The sequence below is a fragment of the Salmo trutta genome, chromosome 24, assembly GCF_901001165.1.
Source record: "Salmo trutta chromosome 24, fSalTru1.1, whole genome shotgun sequence".
NCBI classification, from domain to species: Eukaryota; Metazoa; Chordata; class Actinopteri; order Salmoniformes; family Salmonidae; genus Salmo; species Salmo trutta.
In genome coordinates, this window is record NC_042980.1 from 6,576,384 (window position 1) to 6,594,491 (window position 18,108).

At 42.5% G+C, this 18,108-nt stretch overlaps 1 pseudogene; it reads left to right on the forward strand.

Annotated features, from left to right (window-relative positions):
• Positions 1-6,260: 6,260 nt before the first annotated feature.
• On the forward strand, positions 6,261-18,080 carry LOC115161470 (CAVP-target protein-like; annotated as a pseudogene).
• Positions 18,081-18,108: the final 28 nt, after the last annotated feature.

The window sequence follows — 18,108 nt, forward strand, 5'->3', positions numbered from 1 at the left end:
ATTGGTTTCAGTTTGTGTTATTTCAATTGAGCTTTGAGTTGTGTCTTTGTTGATCACATTTAAAAAGCACTGTTAAGCCAGACAAAATTAAACGTGCCTATTCACGTAATGAATTTGAGTTTGGGGGGCTAAAATTATTAAATATTAAAGCTTTAAACCTCACTAAAAGCTTCACTCACACATAAATTATACTTAAACCCAAAATGGTTCTCCAGTAGATTATTAAGAAAGTCTCATCCTTTGTTCAAAAATGGCCTTATTGACTTTATAGAGATCACAACTTCTCATTTCAGACTAATTGAAAAATACATTTTGTATAAAGTATCACCCTTTCTTAAACAAGCCTTACAAAGCTGGTTACAATTTCATTTTTATCTTCCAGAAAATATTGCAAAAATATTATAACAAATATTATGGTTAAACTCAAAAATACGGATTAGTAAAAAAACATTCTTTATGGATTTATTTTATTGTATTATATTTATGAATGATATCATGAATAGAAACAATGGAGTTATGTCACATATGCAGCTATCAAAAATATATGGTAATGTCTGCTCAATCCATAACCAACTGATTGAAGCATTACCACAAAAATTGAGGAGGCAAGTGGAAGAGAGAAAAGGTAGGGAACTTGTTTGTCTGCCATGTATTACTGATACAAATTGGCTGAAAGTATTTGGCATAAATAGAAAAATATACCAGTTTCATTTGAGGACAAAAATGTTGATAGCCGCACCGTACAGGTTGCAAAATAAATGGGAAGAGATTTTCGATGTACCGATTCCATGGCACATATTTATGATACAAAAACAACACCTGATTCAACATTGAGTATTTCAATTTAAATAGTTACACCAAATTCTTGCCACCAACAGAATGCTATAAACAGTTGAAGTCAGAAGTTTACATATACCTTAGCCAAATACATTTAAACTCACTTTTCACAATTCCTGACATTAAATCCTAGTAAAAATTCCCTGTCTTAGGTCAGCTAGGATCACCACTTTATTTTAAGAATGTGAAATGTCAGAATAATAGTAGAGAGAAGGATTTATTTCAGATTTTATTTCTTTCATCACATTCCCAGTGGGTCAGAAGTTTGCATACACTCAATTCGTATTTGGTAGCATTGCCTTTAAATTGTTTAACTTGGGTGAAACGTTTCGGGTAGCCTTCCACAAGCTTCCCACAATAAGTTGGGTGAATTTTGGCCCATTCCTCCTGACAGAGCTGGTGTAACTGAGTCAGGTTTGTCACCCTCCTTGCTCACCCATGCTTTTTCAGTTCTGCCCACAAATGTTCTATAGGATTGAGGTCAGGGCTTTGTGATGGCCACTCCAATACCTTGACTTTGTTGTCCTTAAGCCATTTTACCACAACTTTGGAAGTATGCTTGGGGTCATTGTCCATTTGGAAGACCCATTTGTGACCAAGCTTTAACTTCCTGACTGATGTCTTGAGATGTTGCTTCAATATATCCACATGATTTTCCTACATCGTGATGCCATCTATTTTGTGAAGTGCACCAGTCCCTCCAGCAGCAAATCACCCCCACAACATGATGCTGCCACCCCCGTGCTTCACGGTTGGTATGGTGTTCTTTGGCATGCAAGCCTCCCCCTTTTTCCTCCAAACATAACGATGGTCATTATTGCCAAACAGTTATATTTTTGTTTCATCAGACCAGAGGACATTTCTACAAAAAGTACTATCTTTGTCCCCATGTGCAGTTGCAAACCGAAGTCTGGCTTTTTTATGGCGGTTTTGGAGCAGTGGCTTCTTCCTTGCTGAGTGGCCTTTCAGGTTATGTTGATATAGGACTTGTTTTACTGTAGATATAGATACTTTTGTACCTGTTTCCTCCAGCATCTTCACAAGGTCCTTTGCTGTTGTTCTGGGATTGATTTGCACTTTTCGCACCAAAGTACGTTCATCTCTAGGAGACAGAAGGCGTCTCCTTCCTGAGCAAAATGTCGGCTGCTTGGTCCCATGGTGTTTAAACTTGCGTACTATTGTTTGTACAGATGAACATGGTGCCTTCAGGATTTTGGAAATTGCTGTTAAACAAGCTGTTTAAAGGCACAGTCTACTTAGTGTATGTAAACTTCTGACCCACTGGAATTGTGATACAGTGAATTATAAGTGAAATAATGTAAACAATTGTTGGAAAAAATACTTGTGTCATGCACAAAGTAGATGTCCTAACCGACTTGGCAAAACTATAGTTTGTTAACTAGAAATTTGTGGAGTGGTTGAAAAACGAGTTTTAATGACTCCAAACTAAATGTATGTAAACTTCCGACTTCAACTGTATTCTGTAATAGAATTAATGCTGTATTGACAGATATGACGTGCAGTACATAATTTAAACGTACAAAACTGAGGTACCATAGAATCCTTGGAAGAGGAAAAAAGATATATATATTTTCAAAAGGTCGCAATATGGGGCTACTTCGTCAGTGTCTAGGATTTTTTTTTAATATAATACCAAAGACAGAGATCTACATTTTTTCTTGTATCAATGAAACTTACTTGTTAACTGTTACTTGTTGCAAGGATGTATGAGCCTTTTTACTGTTTTATCAACTCACAATAAACTTATGTACTGTATCATCAACTTACAGTGTCTAGTGAAAGTCTACACGCCACTTCTACAGTCTTAACACTTTGCTGCCTTAATATCGAATATAAAAAGGCAGTAAATTAGATTTTTTTCCCCTACAGATCTACAGATCTACAAAACCTACTCCACATTTTCAAAGTAAAAGACAATTATAGAAAATCTTCAAAATTAATAAAAGAAATACAAAATTGTATTGACTGCATATGTCTTTACACCCCAGAGTTAATACATGGTAGAAGCACCTTTATATAAGACACTTTGTTCACAGGCAAACCAAGGTTGGTGTTATGTGTTTACGGTACAGCACGGTTGCTCTGAAGTGGCGTGTATGCATACAGTATATACCCCAGCCTCACTTCATACAACAAACATTCACCCACATGAATTTAACTTATACAGGGTTTACATTCACATTTCGTACAAAGCAACTAGAATAGTATCACCACAATTCATTATTGTAATATCAACAATCTATGAAGTCCCTAAATCCATAAAGTGTGAAATCCCTGGAGTGGGGGGGAAGGGAGTTCAATGTTCTCACTACTTTTTATTTTATTTTTAACATTCCGTTTTGGTGGTCAATGACTTGTAGCGCATACCAGAGGGTAGGGACTTAAAAAGGTACTTGGCTGGATGGGAGGGGTTGTTTATGATTTTTCCGGCACTTTTGGAGGTGTGCTTGGTGTACAGATAGCTCACAAAGGGAAGGTCCCAGCCAGTGATCTTTGAAACTTTCAACACAACCCTCCCTAGTCTCTTCTTAGTGTGACTGTCCATGTTCCCATACCAAACTATATTGGGTTATGTGAGAATGCTCTGTATAATGGCTTTGTAAAACTGAACCAGTAGCTGTTGTTTAACCCTGTACTTTTTCAGTTGTCTTAGAAAGTACAGTCTCTGCTGGGCCTTCTTGATGATGTGGTTTGAGTTGATGTCCCATTTCAGTGAGTCACTGATGGTCAGTGACTATGACGGGAGACATTGAGGTTCTTTCTTCTCCTGTAGTCTATTGCTATCTCTGTGGTTTTTGAGGTGTCGCGCATGAGGTCGTTGTCCTTAGACCACGTCACCGCCCGAACCACCTCAGGGCGATACTGTGTTTCATTGTTGTCTGTGATGAGGCCGACTATAGTGGTGTCATCAGCATATTTAAAGACCTTAACTGAGGTTTCCTGAGATGTAAACTGGTTCGTGAAGAGGGAAAAGAGCAGGGGGGACAGCACGCAGCTCTGTGGTGCACCAGTACTGAGGGTCAGACAGCAAGATGTCAGATTGTTTACCTTGACAGTCTGGCTTCTGTTCCTCAGGAAGTCCAGTATCCAGTGGCACATACAGTAGCTAGGTTGATGTTCATGTCCTGCAACGTAGTGAAAAGTTTGTGGGGATTGATGGTATTGAAGGCCGAGCTAAAGTCTGAACAAGATGTGTGCATAGGTGTTAGGTGTCTCCAGGTGTTGCAATATGTGGTGTAGTGCCAGGTTGACAGCATCTTCAACCCATCTATTAGCTTGGTAAGCAAACAGGAGTGGGTCCATCAGTGAGGATGTGCATGATTCTAAATAGGCCAGGACTAGTCGTTCAAATGCTTTCATGGCCACAGAAGTCAGGACAATGAGTCTGAAGTCATTTTTGAGGCAGGTTTTTTGTGGTGATTTGGGTACAGGGATGATGGTGGATAATTTGAAGCACTGTGGTACTTTGCACTGGTTAAAAATGTTAACAAGTAAAAAATGTCAGTGAACACTGGAGCCAGTTGTTCTGCACAGTGCTGAAGTACAGCTGGGGCAAGTTGATCCGGCCCTTCGGCTTTCTTTATGTTAAGCTTTTTGAAGAGAGTTCTCACCTCATCCTCCTGTATGGTGAATGGTGGTGGGAGGGGATGATACCTGAATTGGGGTTTTAGTGTCTGTGCGCTTGTTTCCTCAGCCTCACGGCCGCTATCTTAGTAGGTATTTAGTTTCAGCAATTACAGCTGTGAATCATTTTTAATAAGATTCTAACAACTTTGCACAACTCTTACGGCAACATACTGTATATCATTGTTTTTGTCAAAATTGCTCAAGCTCAGTAAATTTGGTTGTGAATCATTGATGGACAGCGAAATTCAAACCTTGTCTCTGATTTTCAAGCAAATTTAAGTCAGGACTGAGATTAGATCACTCAACATCACTCAACATCTCTTGGAAAGCCATTCTGGTGTGTATTTGGCCTTAAAATTTGAGTAATTGTCCCACTGAAAAATAAAACTCTATCCCACGGTTAGCTTTCAGAAGACTGAAAATACGGAGGAATTTCACTGGATTTGGAACTCGTATTAATATTGGTTTTAATTTGACCCAAACCTGTATTTTTGAGTTTAGGCCAAAAAGTTAATAGCTTTGCCTTGTTGTCTTGCAGTATTATTTAACGGCCTTGTTGTAAACAGAATGGATGATTTGGAATTTTTTAACATAGACTTCCTTCTTTCCCTTCATACAGGCCAGTAATGTGGAGTGAATGCAATGTTGTTGATCCTTTGAATTTTCTATTATTGTGGTGGCAGCATAATGTCATGGGCTTGCTTGCTACCGGTCTTTTTAGATAAACCATTTAGACAGCAATATGTTACGACTATGCAAGGGGTGTGTAGCCTTTCTATAGCGACTGTATTTTATATATCTTATGTTGTTTTATCCTAATCGTATTTCTTTCTATGTGTTGCAAATTCAGAGTCATGAATAGACAATTGAGTGTCCGCTGGTCCCTCTGAGATTGCTGGGAGCTGATAGACAAGAACTAGGCAGGGAGATTAGTTAATGCTTCCATTTGGGTGGACCATAGGCTGTCAATTAGCCACAGCTGTATACGGCTATTCGTGGGGTCAACTCGGGCTAGCCACTCTCTCACCAAATCCCTACCGAGGCCCACCTGTACAACTACACCTTCACCAGGGAGCCCTCACTTTTCAAGCCCTTTTCCTCTGGCATTCAATGGAGCCATTAGCTAGCCTATTAGCAGCTTGAGGCATTGTCTGAGGTACAATATTTGACCAGAAGGCTATACAAGGCCTGTACTAACTGCTCTGTAACATTTCGTGTGCATCTTTAATCAGCCAAGCACGCCAAGCCCATACCAAAATGGAAGCCCAAAGAAGGACAAGCTCTGGTCTTGGAATGTAATGTTCCTCCATTCAGCCCTTGGCCCTTGAGGGCCCCCTCTGGAGCCCTGGTTAGAAAGCACAGAACCCATCCTCAGTCTGGAGACTCCAGAGTGACTGGGTACTTCCAGGAGTCTTAGCAGGGTAAGTGATAATTGGCTATACTGTATATGTTCAGGTGTGGTTGAGCATGTAAGGCATACTGTATGCAGCATTGTCAAGCCCATGCATGAGAATTGCTTCAGTTGAAATTGAGTTGTGTAACAGAATGATGATAAATTAAAGATCCCATCATCAGAGATGCAGTTTTGATAAGAACTTTCCAAAGACGCATGCCCATTATAAATAATCATCTGTGAATCTAGAATAGCTTAGTCTCTGAGTGGTATCAGTTAGTAGGTGAGAGTTTTTTTTCCTTGGGGTGTCTAATGTTATAATGTTACAGATTTCACCTGCAAGGTGTTAGTACAAGGCAGAAATCTATACTCTGTCGTTCAGATGGCCAAAGCTAAGGCTGCTCCCCCTGGGTGCACTCTGGACATTAATGATATGCAAGTTCAAGAGGCTGCTATTCACATCCAGGCCTCATACCGAGGTTACAGGTACTGGATGTTCCTTCTCTCAGTTGACTTGAAATTAAAGTAATTTGACAAGTAAAGTCAAGTACAATAAACATTACAATATAATACTGTCACATCTGCACCCGCTCTTCCCCCCCTCTGGCGCTTGAGGGCGCCAGGCTGCCCTGCATCACTCACTCCTATCATCCATTACGCACACCTGCCTTCCCTCATCACGCTCATTAGCAATATTGGGCTCACCTGGACTCACTCATCATCTGTTTATTACCTCCCCTATATTTGTCCGTTCCCTTGCTCTGTTCCCCGCTGCTGCATTCATTGTTTTTTGTCTGTGTTACCTGTTTGCTGACGCTGTTCCTGTCTCGTTCCATGTCCGTTCTATATTAAATGTTTTACTCCCCATACCTGCTTCGTCTCTCCAGCATCATCCCATGTGACAGAATGCAGCAGCCATCATACGAAACTTCGGGGAGTACTGGCGTTCCGGTTGGTATGGTGACACCAGGCTCCCACGCTCCTGTCGGTTCGTCGGGCTTCCACGCCTCAACTGGCTTGCCCAGCGCCCATGTCTCGGCCGGTTTGCCCAGGTGGGACGCCGGGTGGTGCCCCAAGGGGAGGGGAGGGGAGAGGGGGTACTGTCACGTCCCCCACTGGTGCTCGAGGGTGCTAGCTTGCCCTGCATCACGTCTCCTTCACTGCAGCAGGATCTACAGGTGTCTTGCCTCAGCCGGATTGTCAGGCTTCCATGCCTCAGCCGGCTCGCCAGGTTCTCACGCTCCTGCCAGTTCGTTGGGCTCCCACGCCCCAACCGGCTTGCCCAGCGCCCATGTCTTGGCCGGTTCGCCCAGGTGGGACGCCGGGTGGCTCCCCTAGAGGGGGGGTACAGTCAAGTCCGCTCCCGCTCTCCCCCCCTGGTGCTTGAGGGCGCCAGGCTGCCCTGCATCACTCACTCCTATCATCTATTACACACGCCTGCCTTCCCTCGTCACAAGCATCAGCGATATTGGACTCACCTGGACTCACTCATTATCTGTTTATTACCTCCCCTATATTTGACAGTTCCCTTGCTCTGTTCCCCGCTGCTGCATTGATTGTTTTTTGTTTGTGTTACTCGTTTGCTGACGCTGTTCCTGTCTCGTTCCATGTCCGTTCTTTATTAAATGTTAGACTCCCCGTACCTGCTTCGTCTCTCCAGCATGATTCCATGTGACAAATACAGTAAACTTTGTTGTCGTTAATGCAGATCGCGAAAAGAGAGGGAGAAGGGCCCTCCGAAGATCCTGAAGGTGCTTAACCTCTACGGGCCACGGTGGCAGTATTGAGAATTTTGAAAAAAATATGTGCCCATTTTTAACTGCCGACTACACCAACTCAGAAGCTAGGATATGCATATTATTATTACATTCGGATAGAAAACACTCTGAATTTTCTAAAACAGTTTGAATGGTGTCTGTAAGTATAACAAAACTCATATTGCAGGCAAAAACCTGAGAAAAATAGATTTAAAAAAATGAGAATTTTGTGGCTGTACTATTTAGTGTCATTGTTTATTAGATACCATAGTGAGAAAGGATTCAGTTCGCAACTCCTACGGCTTCCACTTCCACGATCTTTATAAAGTTGTTTGAAGCTTCTATGATTAACAGGGAGCAAATTAGAATGCATTGAAGTTGACGTCCGTGGGATGTCGTCACTTCCATTATGGCCTGCACCTGCGCAATCATGAGACACGAGACATTTTTAAAAAACGTTTTTCTAGACACAGGTGAAGTCGGGTTGAAACATTACTGATGTTTCACGTTAAAAATGGCTCTAAAGATTGATGCTAAACAACGTTTGACATGTTTGAACAAACGTAAATAGATTATTTTTGTAACTTTTTTAACTTTTTGCCGTGACTTCACACACCCCCCCCCGCGCTACTTTTTAGTAGCCACCGAAGCGCTAACAACATGGAACAACTTGGAGTTATTTGGACATCAATTATGAACTTTGTCAAAAGAAACCACATTTGTTGTGGACCTGGAATTCCTGGAACTGCCAATGGATGAAGATAATCAAAGGTAATGGATTATTGACAATAGTATTATTGATATTACATGGTTACAAGATGATGCTAAGCTAATTAGGCTAGCTTATTGTTCTTAGCACAGCACCCGGTTTATTGCAACTTGTGATTTCCCAGTAAAGTTATTTTGAAATCTGGCAAGACAGTATCATTTACGAAATGTTAAACTATAATTATTTGAATGACAATATTATAATTTACCAATGTTTTCGAATAGTAATTTTGAAAATTGTAACGTTGTTCACCGGAAGCATTTCAGAGAAGAAAAAAATCAGAATTTCACCGCTACTGTAAAATGCGGTTTTTGGATATAAATATGAACTTGATGGAACAAAAAATGCATGTATTGTATAACATAATGTCCTAGGAGTGTCATCTGATGGAGATTGTCAAAGGTTGGTGCATAATTTTAGCTGGTTTCTGCTTTTGGTGACGCCTGACCTTGAATTGAAAATGGATGTTTGTACTTTTGTGGCTATGTACTGTCCTAACATAATCTAACTTTATGCTTTTGCCGTAAAGCCTCTTTGAAAATCGAACAATGTGGTTAGATTAAGGAGATGTTTATCTTTTAAATGGTGTAAAATAGTTGATTGTTTGAGAAATTGAAATTATTAGATTTTTGATGTTTTGAATTTCCAGCCTTGCTAGCAATCCCGTCTCAGGGTTCATTGCTAACCCGTGGCCTCAACAGGTAAGGATGTAGTTCCCCTGGAGGGCAGCACCGCTAAGCTGGAGTGTAAGGTCAGCGCTTTCCCTGATCTCTTCATCTTGTGGTTCAAGGACGGCAAAGAGCTGAAGGATGGGCCCAAGTACCGCTACGTGTTTGAAGACCCCGAAGTGGTGGCTCTGGTGGTGCAAAACGGGTCCTGGTGGACCAGGCAAAATACACTGTCACCATCAAGAACCCATTTGGGAATGTGGCTGGCTCCGTCTGCATTCTAGTGGAGGGTGTGTACTTTACATGCTATTTTCGTTTAGCAACAAGGACCCATCTACACCTGGTATTGAAATGAACATCCACGTTGTTCCCAGATTTTTGGGGGGGATTAAATTATTGATGCATCTATACTTGATCACAACATGGACACCATATTCACAATTGGATTGGGCAACTAGTCCAGAAATATCCATTCCCATTTCATCTGGGCACAGTCCAATTATAGGGCGTATTATAATACCAAATGTAAATGGGGAAATGCATCTAACTAACCCAGTGGCCAACATTTGTCATAATTAGCATGCTTGCTGAAGGTAAACTCTGTAGCTTATACTTTTAAGCTATAACAATATTTATTTTGTTTTTATTTTTATTTCACCTTTATTTAACCAGGTAGGCAAGTTGAGAACAAGTTCTCATTTACAACTGCGACCTGGCCAAGATAAAGCAAAGCAGTTCGACACATATAATAACACAGAGTTACACATGGAGTAAAACAAACATACATGCAATAATACAGTAGAAAAATAAGTCTATATACAATGTGAGCAAATGAGGTGAGATAAGGGAGGTAAAGGCAATAAATAGGCCATGGTGGCGAAGTAAATACAATATAGCAATTAAAACACTGGAATGGTAGATTTCACAGTAGATGAGTGTGCAAAGTAGAAATACTGGTGTGCAAAGGAGCAAAATAAATAAATACAGTAGGGGAAGAGGTAGTTGTTTGGGCTATTTATAGATGGGCTATGTACAGGTGCAGTGATCTGTGAGCTGCTCTGACAGCTGGTGCTTAAAGCTAGTGAGGGAGATTAGTGTTTCCAGTTTCAGAGATTGTTGTAGTTCGTTCCAGTCATTGGCAGCAGAGAACTGGAAGGAGAGACGGCCAAAGGAGGAATTGGCTTTGGGGGTGACAAGTGAGATATACCTGCTGGAACGCGTGCTACGGGTGGGTGCAGCTATGGTGACCAGCGAGCAGAGATAAGGCGGGACTTTACCTAGCAGGGTCTTGTAGATGACCTGGAGCCAGTGGGTTTGGCGACGAGTATGAAGCGAGGGCCAGCCAACGAGAGCGTACAGGTCGCAGTGGTTGGTACTATATGGGGCTTTGGTGACAAAACAGATGGCACTGTGATAGATTGCATCCAATTTTTTTAGTAGGGTGTGGAGGCTATTTTGTAAATGACATTGCCAAAGTCGAGGATCGGTAAGATGGTCAGTTTTACGAGGGTATGTTTGGCAGCATGAGTGAAGGATGCTTTGTTGCGAAATAGGTAGCCAATTCTAGATTTAATTTTGGATTGGAGATGTTTTATGTGAGTCTGGAAGGAGAGTTTACAGTCTAACCAGACACCTAGGTATTTGTAGTTGTCCACATATTCTAAGTCAGAATGCTGGACGGGCAGGCAGTTGCAGGCAGCGATCGGTTGAAGAGCATGCATTTAGTTTTACTTGTATTTAAGAGCAGTTGTAGGCCACGGAAGGAGAGTTGTATGGCATTGAAGCTCGTCTGGAGGGTTGTTAACACAGTGTCCAAAGATTGGCCAGAAGTATACAGAATGGTGCCGTCTGCGTAGAGGTGGATCAGAGAATCACCAGCAGCAAGAGCGACATCATTGATGTATACAGAGAAGAGAGTCGGCCCGAAAATTTAACCCTGTGGCACTAAAAGTAGAAGCTGGAATAGTAAGACAGAACTCTGCAGGCTATCTCTGCAGTAGATTGCAACTCCGCCCCCTTTGACAGTTCTATCTTGCCGGAAAATGCTATAGTTAGGGATGGAAATTTCAGGGTTTTTGGTGGTCTTCCTAAGCCAGTATTCAGACACGGGCCTTCCTCTGACACCGCCTGGTGTAGCGGTCCAGGATGGCAGGCAGCTTAGCCCCAGTGATGTACTGGGCCGTACGCACTACCCTCTGAAGTGCCTTGCGGTCAGAGACCGAGCAATTGCCGTACCAGGCAGTGATGCAACCAGTCAGGATGCTCTCGATGTTGCAGCTGTAGAACCTTTTGAGGATCTCAGGACCCATGCCAAATCTTTTTCGTTTCCTGAGGGGGAATAGGCTTTTTCGTGCCCTCTTCACGACTGTCTTGGTGTGTTTGGACCATTCTAGTTTGTTGTTGATGTGGACACCAAGGAACTTGAAGCTCTCAACATGCTCCACTACAGCCCCGTCGAGGAGAATGGGGGCGTGCTCGGTCCTCCTTTTCCTGATGTCCACAATAATCTCCTTAGTCTTGGTTACATTGAGGGATAGGTTGTTATTCTGGCACCACCCGGCCAGGTCTCTGACCTCCTCCCTATAGGCTGTCTCGTCATTGTCGGTGATCAGGCCTAACACTGTTGTGTCGTCAACAAATGAGAGCACCTGGGGAATAGGAGTGGAGCTAGGCACTGCAGGTCCTGGATTAACATCTACATCACCAGAGGAACAGAGGAGTCAAGGGGGAGGGATCCTGAGAGGATTCATGTGAGTAGTAGATCTGTATCAGTACAGAGGGATAGGCCAACAAGTGATATATGCTTCAGTAACATTGGCCTTTTAGCATTCATAGTAATGGTTATCAACTGTACTGCAGGGATGGAACGTAAGTCACAGAAAATTGTTGTGGTGGCAGCTGCAGAGAAGTATTTGGGTGTACAAGATTTGACATCAGAAGAGTTACAGGGTGTGTTGAGTGGTGGTGTCCCGTCCATTCAGGCTGTTGGCCTGAGGTAAGACTAGATAGGTTTAAATAGTGGAGCAGAGTGGTGGTCAAGAAGGAGCTGACCTTGGACCTAAGATAAAGTGTCTGTTTCCTTGGTACATGCATCCAACGCGGTCCTCAAATGCTGATTTCTCACATAAATGCACACATCAAATCAGGTTACAGACCAGTTAACTAGGCCTAAGACTGCTAGACTTAGCGAGACAACAATATTAGTAGGCTAGTTATTGGCTACGTAACACAATCAAAACAATCAACTCAACTACTTTGATTAAAGGCACCTTCTGGTAAGTTGATCAAAGAGCTCCTTATAATGACTGAATGTAATTGTTTTGAGCTGGACTCATTGATTGCAGAAGTGGGAACACCTGTGTGTATTGGTTGGGTGCAAGGGCTGCGGTTCACCTGGCTACTCATCCTGTCCTGTCCTCTTATAAAAGGAACGTCAACCTGCAAAGCAATACAAATAATATAAAATATACACACGTGTTCCCACTTCTGCAGTCAAGCTCAAAACAAACATAAAGGAGTGTGATAGGGCAGACATTACGCATACAACAAAATACACTTTTCACCCATATGACCTCATAATTCAGAGTAAGAGGTAACAAAACTCATACATTGAACAAGAGTTAGTCTTGTCAAAGAATGACAAGTTGAGGGCTTGAAAAGCAAGTTAGCCTACAACAATGCTATTAAATGAATGCAACAGATTTGGAATGAATGTGGACCTCTGCTATGGAAATGTATGTTAAATGAAGGTTGGGTAAACACACTGTCACTGTAGAAATTAATGCACACAAGATTCTACAACCTGGGCTCCCCTGTTCCTCTGCTGGAGAAGCTTCACATACTTGTGCAGCAGCTGGCAGGTAGTCCAGCATGGTCATCAGAGAGCAGTATTTTTCTTTATTTACTAGAAGAGGAGACTTGTAGGCCCTGGGGTAGTGGCTTGAGAATGAGGGAGTTTGAGGTCTAGCTCCACGCTTCCGCTTACAGACAGACCAAGACTTCCATTCCTCATATTGGCTGTGGCTCTGCCTGGTGTGTATGGTCCAAGGATCATCAGCTGAAATGACAAAAGACGGCAGAAACAATACTTACAATTCTAATTTGTTTTTCAACCAAATGCCCTACCATCACTTTTGCTATAAAGCAGTGTGCTGGGGTTAGGGAACCCCTCTAAAAGACAGACAGACAGTGAGAGAGACAAAGATTTTTTGTAAAGTACCTGAGAGTTTGAACACATCAGTTAGGTGATGTGTAGTCCAGCTGGTCGAGGTTGCCAGGGCCCCATTGTGAACATATTTCTGCCCAGTGTGGATGCAGTAAGGCCACATTCATTAACTTAAGTTAATCTGAATAGCAAGAAAACACAGAGGACCCAATGTAGAAAGAAGAGCCACATCCAGCACACATGTACTGTAAGTATCCCACTGTAGCTCAGTTGGTAGAGCATGGCGCTTGCAACGCCAGGGTTGTGGGTTCGATTCCCACGGGGGGCCAGTATGTAAAACTGTAATAAAATTGTATGCACTCTACTGTAAGTCGCTCTGGATAAGAGTGTCTGCTAAATGACAAAAAAAATATATATATTAAATGGACGCCCTTATTGGGATCAGAGAATGTTCTGATCAGCATATTCTGAAATAAGTAAGAAATATAGACCTAATACATAACCTACACATATAACATGTTCACCCTGCTACCATCCAGAAGGCGAGGTCAGTAAAGGTGCATCAAAGCTGGGACCGAGAGACTGAAAAACAACTTCTATCTCATGGCCATCAGACTGTTAAACAGCCATCACTAACACAGTGAGGCTGCTGCCTACATACAGACTTGAAATCTTTGGCCACTTTAATAAATGGGTCACTTTAATAATGGCACTTTAATAATGTTTACATATCTTGCATTACTCATCTCATATGTATATAGTGTATGTTATACCATCTTGCCTATGCCGCTCTGTCATATATTTATATGTATATATTCTTATTCCATTCCATACTTACTTTGTGTGTATAAGGCAGTTGTTTTGGAATTGTTAGATTACATGTTAGATATTGATGCACTGTCGGGAACTAGAAGCACAAGAATTTCGCTACACTCGCAATAACATCTGCTAACCATGTGTATGTGACCAATAAAATTTGATTTGAAGTAGCTCTACATGTTCCTAACTAGCCTAGCATTAATAATCTTATAATGAGAAAGAAAAACAAGCTAAAAATATGTAACATCTATACAGGTCCATTAACCCATAACTAACAGTAACAATGATGATAAACAATCTGCTTGAATATCCTTATCTAGCTTAAACTACATGAGTAATGGTCACACACTCCCTCTTTAGACCAGCGCAGCAGGATTGCAACCTCTACTGGTGTACATCTGCTTCAACGTACAATGAGTGTACAATAATATGGTTATTCAGTAATTTTGGATATCACCTGCTCTAAGCCTGAGAGAATCAAAGCTTGCTGCTTCTTATATGGAACTGTGTAGAATCAGCTGAAAAGATACAACTTGCGCGCCTCCGTTAACTTTCCACCATCCCTTCTGCACGTAACAGTATAGGCACACACTCTTCCCTAATGCAGGAAACAGTGTAGCGCTACCGACAGTCATGAATCATCAGGTGGATAAATGATACGTTTCTTCTGACTAATCTAGCAACCACTTTCTTAATGTAAGGCCTATTAGCTGATATGTTTCGCTCAGGCTAGTTACACAAGCGAGCCAACACATACCGTCGTTAGCTAGCAAGCTAGCTTGGTTGATATACGGTTCTTCCACGTACCTTTTTGGACATTTTCCCAGTTTTTTTCTTGCCCTTTACGATTAATATTGGGTTTCTTCGGTCTTTCGTTGTCTCTCCTTCTATTCCTTTTTTTATGTCACATTCGTTTTTTTGTTGCAAGGGCTCACGGGACAATGTTTATTTTTACCTAAACATGCAAACACCATCAGATAGAATTCATAGCAAGCAGTGCACTCGGTTTAGCAGATTTTATTAAATATAACAGAACAGATTAAATGGAATGACATTCCCTCTCATGAGATGGGTTACCAAAAACAACTAACTGAAAGCCACATCCCCAATAAGCCCTGAATATGAATCCATTGAATATGACTGCATTGAGGAACACCTTCCTAATATTGAGTTGCACCCCTTTTTGCCCCCAGAACAACCTCATTCATCGGGGAATGGACTACAATGTGTCAAAAGTGTTCCACAGGGACGGTGGCCCATGTTGACTCTAATGCTTCACCCAGTTGTGTCAAGTTGGCTGGATGTCCTTTGGGTGGTGGACCATTTTTGATACGGGAAACTGTTGAGAGTGAAAAACCCAGTAGTGTTGCAGTTCTTGAAACACTCAAACCTTGCCCATTCACCCTCTGAATGACACACATACGCAAACCCTGTCTCAATTGTCTCAAGGCTTAAAAATCATTCTATAACCTGTCTTTTCCCCTTCATCTACACTGATTGAAGCTATAATGGCACCAGAGGGAATGGCGGGCATTTTACAGGCACCTGACCAAATGTGCTATTTTGTGTATTTTCTTGCGCTGATCTTACATTTTTTTATACATAGTGTTTCTGCCATCATTTCCTGTGATCGAAAAGAGGTTCTGGACATCAGAACAGCTATCACTAACTTCCATTTGGACTAGGACTTCTACTTCAATGAGTCGGAGGCGAAAGACATATTGATTATCACGGACCATGCCCAAATCCCCAACACTCGAAGGAGGAGGAGAAGGCGCTATAGAGGCCGGAGCGCGGGATACCTGACGAGACTACGTCTGAGCGTCGCCTCTACCCTCCGTTCTATTGGCAAACGTGCAATTACTGGAGAATAAATGGGATGAGCTCCATTCGAGACTATCCTCTCAACTTGATCTGAAGAACTGTAAAATCCTATGTTTCTCAGAGTCCTGGCTAAAAGACATGAAGGACATGGTAAATACACTGCTCAAAAAAATAAAGGGAACACTTAAACAACACAATGTAACTCCAAGTCAATCACACTTCTGTGAAATCAAACTGTCCACTTAGGAAGCAACACTGATTGACAATAAATTTCACATGCTGTTGTGCAAATGGAATAGACAACAGGTGGAAATTATAGGCAATTAGCAAGACACCCCCAATAAAGGAGTGGTTCTGCAGGTGGGGACCACAGACCACTTCTCAGTTCCTATGCTTCCTGGCTGATGTTTTGGTAACTTTTGTATGCTGGTGGTGCTTTCACTCTAGTGGTAGCATGAGACGGAGTCTACAACCCACACAAGTGGCTTAGGTAGTGCAGCTCATCCAGGATGGCACATCAATGCGAGCTGTGGCAAGAAGGTTTGCTGTGTCTGTCAGCGTAGTGTCCAGAGCACGGAGGCGCTACCAGGAGACAGGCCAGTACATCAGGAGACGTGAAGGAGGTCGTAGGAGGGCAACAACCCAGCAGCAGGACCGCTACCTCTCTCTTTGTGCAAGGAGGAGCAGGAGGAGCACTGCCAGAGCCCTGTAAAATGACCTCCAGCAGGCCACAAATGTGCATGTGTCTGCTCAAACGGTCAGGAACAGACTCCATGAGGGTGGTATGAGGGCCCGACGTCCACAGGTGGGGGTTGTGCTTACAGCCCAACACCGTGCAGGACGTTTGGCATTTGCCAGAGAACACCAAGATTGGCAAATTCGCCACTGGCGCCCTGTACTCTTAACAGATGAAAGCAGGTTCACACTGAGCACATGTGACAGACGTGACAGAGTCTGGAGACGCCGTGGAGAACGTTCTGCTGCCTGCAACATCTTCCAGCATGACCGGTTTGGAGGTGGGTCAGTCATGGTGTGGGGTGGCATTTCTTTGGGGGGCCGCACAGCCCTCCATATGCTCGCCAGAGGTAGCCTGACTGCCATTAGGTACCGAGATGAGATCCTCAGACCCCTTGTGAGACCATATGCTGGTGCGGTTGGCCCTGGGTTCCTCCTAATGCAAGACAATGCTAGACCTCATGTGGCTGGAGTGTGTCAGCAGTTCCTGCAAGAGGAAGGCATTGATGCTATGGACTGGCCCGCCCGTTCCCCAGACCTGAATCCAATTGAGCACATCTGGGACATCTTTAGTCCAGGTCTGGGAGGAGATCCCTCAGGAGACCATCCGCCACCTCATCAGGAGCATACCCAGGCGTTGTAGGGAGGTCATATAGGCACGTGGAGGCCACACACACTACTGAGCCTAATTTTGACTTGTTTTAAGGACATTACATCAAAGTTGGATCAGCCTGTAGTGTGGTTTTCCACTTTAATTTTGAGTGTGACTCCAAATCCAGACCTCCATGGGTTGATAAATTGGATTTCCATTAATTATTTTTGTGTGATTTTGTTGTCAGCACATTCAACTATGTAAAGAAAAAACTATTTAATAAGATTATTTCTTTCATTCAGATCTAGGATGTGTTGTTTAAGTGTTCCCTTTATTTTTTTGAGCAGTATATATACGGAACAAAAATATGAACACAACATGCAGCGATTGAGTTACAGTTCATATAAGGAAATCAGTATATACCCACTGGGGAGCCTGGCCCTGCTAATCTACACCAGACGGTGTCAGAGGAAGGCCTTAAAAATTGTCAGATTACAGCCACCGAACTCATAGACTGTTCTCTCTGTTACCACACAGCAAGTCTGAAGCCAACAGGGCCCTGAACAGCTTCTAGCCCCAAGCTATAAGACTGATAAATAATATCTACCTGGAATATCTGTATTGACCCATTTTGCACTAATCTCTTTTGACTCATCACATAAACTACTGTTTATTATCTACCTCAACCCCTGCACATCAACACTAGTACAGTAGTGAGTGTATTCATTTTCTTATTTGTTCATACTTGTTCCCTGTGGGAATTGAACCCACAACCTTGGCATTGCAAGTTCAATGCTCTACCAACTGAGCCACTCAGGACAGAATTTGTATCTTTCCATTTCTCCTCTCTGCATTGTAGGGAAGGACCTATAAGTAAACATTTCCCTGTTAGTCAACACTT